The following is a 6,000-nucleotide window of genomic DNA, read 5'->3' on the forward strand; positions in this document are numbered from 1 at the left end:
GATTTAGAATATTACGGACCGGTCCCTCTCTCCAGACTGGAGTCGCATCCGTGGCCTGCCTGCAGGCAGCCCTGCCCTTGCTCTCATGAAGTGGGGTCCCGGCAGCTTCTGCAGCGCTGCTCACCACCAGCTGGCCCAGCATGTCTCATTTTTGCCATATGGAAGTAGGTTTGCTACTAGAGGAAATTTCCAAGTCCAGGAGAGTGTGGCCAAGTCTCTTCCTTGCTCTGCTGGGAGGCTTTTGCTCTTGTTCTCTTTGGAGTGGGCAGCAGGGGGGCAGGGAGGGAAGTGCAGATGCTTCTCCATGGGGCAGCATTGGGAGTTCTTCCTCCCTGGGGCTGAGGGTTCTGCAGGAGCAGGTGGACAGGTGGACAGAGGTCTCCGCAAGGACAGAGGTTTGTGCAAGCTGGACCCTCCTGCCCATGCATTTACTCACTGAGGAGTCACCTTCCTGCACCCCCATGTCATCCAGGCAGGAAGGGGACTGGTGGGCACTGACCTTTCCCCTTTCCTATTGGGCCACCATAGTGTCCCCTCTGGCTTTGTCACCACATTCATTCCCTGCCACCCCTTTTGCCTCCTCGCTTCTTCCTCATTTACCTTTTCTTCCTTTGCCTGTTTTCTTCTCCCAGTTTGGCTAATTTTCTCAGTCATCCTGGTGCCACCTACGCTGAGGTCTCCCAAGGGCAGAACGGGGAGGGGCTCATATGAGGCAATACGGCGTCCCTGCCAGGCGTCTAGTAGCCTCCAAATCTCCCAGAGTGAATGCGCGGCAGCTCTCGCTGGCTTCTGTGCTGGTGGTCTGGAATTTTGCACAGCCGTCCACCCTGCTTTTTGTTGGGAAGGGAGACCTGGTTTGCTCCCTGACATGCGACAGCACAGTCCACGCTGTCCAGAGGAAGGAGGTCTGGGTCTCTGCGTGCCCCTGGAGTTTATTAACTGTAAATAGTGAATTTCAAGTTGACAGGTACCTTCTCAGGGATTTATATATAAATATAGTTAGAGGAAAAGGTGAAGTATGTTTTAATACTTTTTAGTGTTTGAGTAAATTATACTTAAACTGGACAGAAGAAATGTTTCTGAGACAATGTTGATGCTGCTGATTATGAGTGAGATGCCCAGGACCCCCCTTCCGGTGACATTTCCTTGGTTTTTGGAGATCAGGGACTCTGGCAGCTGGAATGGCTTTGGGGTGGATGGGAAGTCACTCACAGTGCCTCTGAGCTGCCCCCTGTGGTTGTGACCCTGTATTAACAACGAAATCCACCTCCAAGTGAGTGGAGATGGCTGCTGGAGAAGACAGATGGGCTGTTCGTCACTTGTCCCTCCAGAGCTGTCTCCGCCCCCGCCCCGTCTGACACGGAGCACGTGGAGTAAGAATGACACTGTTTTCTACTTCTGTGAATTAAGTGTCCCATGGTCGGCCCTGCACTATACTCACCAGGAAGGAGGCGGGAACGGCGTGGAACAGTTTGTCTGGAATTACCTGGGTGTGCGGAGGCCGTCCCTGCACTGGGGAAATGGACCTTTTATTTCTTCTCAAGCTTCTCCCGACAGGCTCGTGGCCACACTGAGGCTACCTCAGGAATGCGAAGATCAGAACTGCAGCGCCTTCCTCATCTCAGCCGTGGGCCCTTCTGGGCAGGAGGACAGAGGGGTTCATGATGCGACTGTGGACGCGGAAGGGCCGAGTCAGGCGGCCTGGCGGCCTCTGCCCTCTGCCCTCCCTGCAGTCAGGGTGGCCGGGTCCCTGGAGTAGAGATGAGGCGGTTGTGGGTGAAACAAGCCCATGGGGAGAGCAAAGCCCACTGTCTCCAGGCTGCCAGGAAGAACCGTGGGCACCAAGCTATTACGAAGGAACAATTCTCAGAGAGCAAATAAATAAGCCCAAACTAGGAATGTCCCTGGTGACCTGCTGGCAAGAGCACTGTAATCCCGTCTGTCCACACTACATACAGTGACAAGACCCTGTTTTCATAATCTGCCTCGGCACCCGAGTTTGCTCTGTGGGGTGACTACAGCCCTGCTGTGGGCGCGCGCTGTTCTGCCCCAGCTGCGCCCGGAGCTTCTCGCCTGCCCGTGTGCTGCTCCAACACTATCGGCTGCTCCCCAGGCGGGCACAGTTAACATGTGCCGGTGGAAATTCCTAGCCTCAATTGGTCTTTTAGGTGATAAAGTACAAGCACTTTTTTTTTTTTTTTCCAATATTTAGGGAAATTCCAATGCATTCCCTGAGTGTTTGCTCAGGACCCAGGTCCTCCCGCTGTGGGTAACTGTTTGGATCTGCACCAGGGGTGGGTGCGCCCCCTCAGAGCTGCCCGGAGCCCTATTCCCGAGTGCCTGGCCTTGGTTTCCGTCCCAGCCGGCAACTGTCTGGAGGGCCATGGGTTTCTGGGGAGGGACAGGTGGAACCCTGATCACAGTAGGTCCCTACAAAACAAAGTCACATTTATGACAGCCACTGCAATTGGGTGTAGAATCATCGCAATGGGCGTGCTGTTCACCACCGAGAACTGCAGCAAAAACAGCTCTTCCCCGAATGCCGATTGCTGTCCTCGGTTTCACACCTCTCCATGCATTTAGGACTCGTTTTATCGTCTGTATAACTCTTGAGTCAGCTACTCATTTCTGTGCCCCTGAATTCACATGTTTCTTCATTAACATTTTAAGTAAGTGGCTAAAAAAACTTCTCTGGAGGTTGTTTTTGAAAGAAACAGAAAAAAGAAAAACACTACCTGGATTGATGTGACTAATTTTCGAGTGACTCAGTTGAATGCTGGTCGGTGCCGCATACACAGTTTCCTCTGTGACCCAGCCTGAAATACGACTTGATAAAAGGCCCAGCCCTTGCTCGACAGCCCTCAGCAGCAGGCTCTGCCAACGCGCACCGTGTGTGACAAGGTGTGGGTCTGGGTCATCTCTGCCGCTGACATGCACGGGCTGCACAGAGGGGCCCAGACTCCAGAGGATTCTCTCCTGGGAGAGCCACACCAGGCATCGGCCTGCGGCCGCAGGGTGGGGGCTGAGTTGGCCCTTGACATTTGGCACCCGGTTAACCGTAGAAGCAACATCTTACCATGAGGACGCTCTGGGATTTCCCCAAGTCTGCCTAAGTATTAGATGTTCTAAGTGCTGCTAACGCAATTTGGTTCTTGAGAAAAATAGTTTCATCATAATACTACATCCTTCTGTTGTATTTAAAGAAAATGTAAGAGGAAAACAAACACGAAGCTGGCCATCCCAGGTAGGGCAGTGTTCTGTGTGGACCTGAGGCTTTGTGAAGTTTTGGGACGTTGTCACTGAGGTACCTTAACACCAGGTTTTGAGCAAAAGTTCTGGAAGCTGGTTTAGAGTAACTGGAGAGCTATGGATACACTGGACTTACAGACCCAGACATGAAACCAGTAACCCTGGGAGTGGGCCCTGGGGGCATTCTGAGGAATTTGAATATTACACCTCATTCAAATGAACAGGAAAAGCTAATCTCACTGAGATTCCTTTGTGCAAACGGCTGTTCTGCCTGGCATTTACTGGGTGTCCCAGGACCTGTGTTTTAACAGCAACTTCATGATGGTGCGGACTTGAGCAGACCCCTGCACAGGTTTCCAGTGACGTCATCTTGGCATAAGCTCTGTTTTCCGAATGTGACCTAGTTTCACTGTCATTTCTAAGAGTCCAGTAGGGCTCTGCGTATTGTAAAAATGTTGAATATAGATATAATTGTGTATATTTCGTAGTGTTTTCTTTGGAGATGAGAGTTTTGTTACAGTTTATAAAAGATATTTTCCTATTCAGACCTCAGGGCTATTTTGGGACCCCCAGCAGCTTCAATTTTTGATATTCAAAAGATTAATAATCTTTAAGTTAAATATAATATGATATTCAGCGGAAAGAATGTGCTTTTCCCTTTTAACTTTTTACAAAATCTGTACCTAATGTTTAAAAAGTATAGAAAAAAGATATGGTAGTGTAAAAATGTGGGGAAATTGTAGCTAAAGAATTAACAATCACTTGCAAAATAAACTTGGCACAAAAGCGTGACATTTGAATAAACTTAATTTGTATAAATTAGAGAATGATACAATGAAATATATCAGTATTTTTCATGTCACTGCCTTGTTTTAATTGAAATAGATGTGTACTTTCTTATTTCCACACACTTGGACTTTATTTTTCAAAGGTAAAATTTTTAACTTTGTGAGTTACCCAGGAACAGTTTCGTGTGTTGAAACGATTTCCCTACAATCCGCCTCTTCTCAGAAGTCCCCACTGGCAGGCAGGCGTCTTGCCGGGTTCAAAGGCTCTGCTCTGAGCCACCAGCAGGGGGCGAGAGAGCCCTTTCCCACCCGCAGGACCACGTGCTGTTTCTCAGACTTGCCAATTTGTCTAATGGTTAAAAAATCGCATCCCCTTGTTTAAATTTTCATTTTCCCAACTAATGGTGAGACTGTGCATTTTTTCATGTGTTTTCCAACTATTTTAATTTCCCGTTTTTATAAATTTCTTGTTTTTTTAAATTTCACTTTTTGGTGTCATTTTTACTGATTTGTAGGAGTTTGATAACGTATTTGGGATCATACTTCTTTCGCACATTGTGTGCATTTTCTCTTGTTTTATTGATTATTTCTAAGGTATCTCATATAAAATATTTAAATTATGATTTAGTCAAACTTGTCAGACTTTGGTTTTTTAGTATTTGAATTTTGTGTTTCTTTAAGAAGGCCTTTCCTACCCCAAATGGACAATTCTTTTTCTTCTGTTTTCTTCTAATGATTTGTAGGTACTTTGTTTTTTCTTTTTAGCTCAGAAACATTTACACTGGTACACAATTCACCATTTAGATTACTGTGGGACTGAAACAACTACCTCCTATTTGGAAGTTCTGTTTTGAACTTTAGAAATCTGAAGTCTAATTCATTAACAATCATAGTTGTACATGACTATTAAGGAAGGACCTTAATAGGGAATAAAATTTTAAATAAAACTTTGTTCTAGGACGAGATTGTTACTGGAGGTTATTTGTACTCATTTGTGAAAGAGCAAATGGTGTGTGTATGCTTTGGGTAGAAATATTATGAAATAGCAAGTGAGCCCACAAGGTTGGTCCCCATTAAACAGCCTGAGCACTGGGACACGAAAAGTGAAGTTGGGAGGTGGGGGTGGGGGAGGTGGTCTTGTCTCCTTCATCTTCCCTCCTGGAAATACCTGGAGCACAGCGAGCACCAACATGGCCTCCCGCAGGAGGCAGGAGCCCTCCCGGGAGTCGCCCAGCCCCGTGGTCTCGGGGGCAGTGTCTGTCCACACCGGGCTGAAGTGGTGGTCAAGAAGGTTTTGCACATAGACACTGGTGCCCCTTGGTCACCAAGTCCTTCACATGGTCAGTGGCTCCCAGCAGGTCCCACCCGCCATTTTCCTTGACGATGACCCGGCTGGTTTCCAGCCAGGGACGTGAAAGGTGGCCTGGAGCCTCCAGTGTGCTGACAGCTTTGAAGTGCAGGTTGCTGGCCGGCAGCGGCAGCAGCTTCCCAGTCCTGGGGGGGGGGGTCACTCAGGGTCGGCCAGCTCAGTCCCTGGGCAGGCGTGGAGAGGGGGGAGGGGCAGCCACCACTGCCACCCATCCCACCTCACGCTTCCCAGCTTTACCTCTTCCCTTAAAAAAAACAACAAAAATGGAGCAAACTGTTAATATGTCCTCCTGGCAAAAAATAATTAAAATATATAAATCCAACTCAAATCGACCTTGGTATTCCAAAAGCCTTATTTAAAAAACAAGGAAATCCAGAAACTGGTCAGATACGAGGAGCTGATGTCACCTTTTCATTAGCTCTTGTTTACAAAAGCAGCTTTTGTCTGCAGCCCCGGTCAGAAGCTGACCAGGGACGCCCCTCTCTGGGCAGAGGGGAGGTGGGAGGGTTCAGGGACAGGGCTGCAGGGGGAGTCGGTGCAACACGTCCTCACTCCCTGGGCAAAGGAGGGCCCTGTGGAAGCTGCCCTGCAGCC

The sequence above is a fragment of the Eulemur rufifrons genome, chromosome 17, assembly GCF_041146395.1.
Source record: "Eulemur rufifrons isolate Redbay chromosome 17, OSU_ERuf_1, whole genome shotgun sequence".
Taxonomy (NCBI): Eukaryota; Metazoa; Chordata; class Mammalia; order Primates; family Lemuridae; genus Eulemur; species Eulemur rufifrons.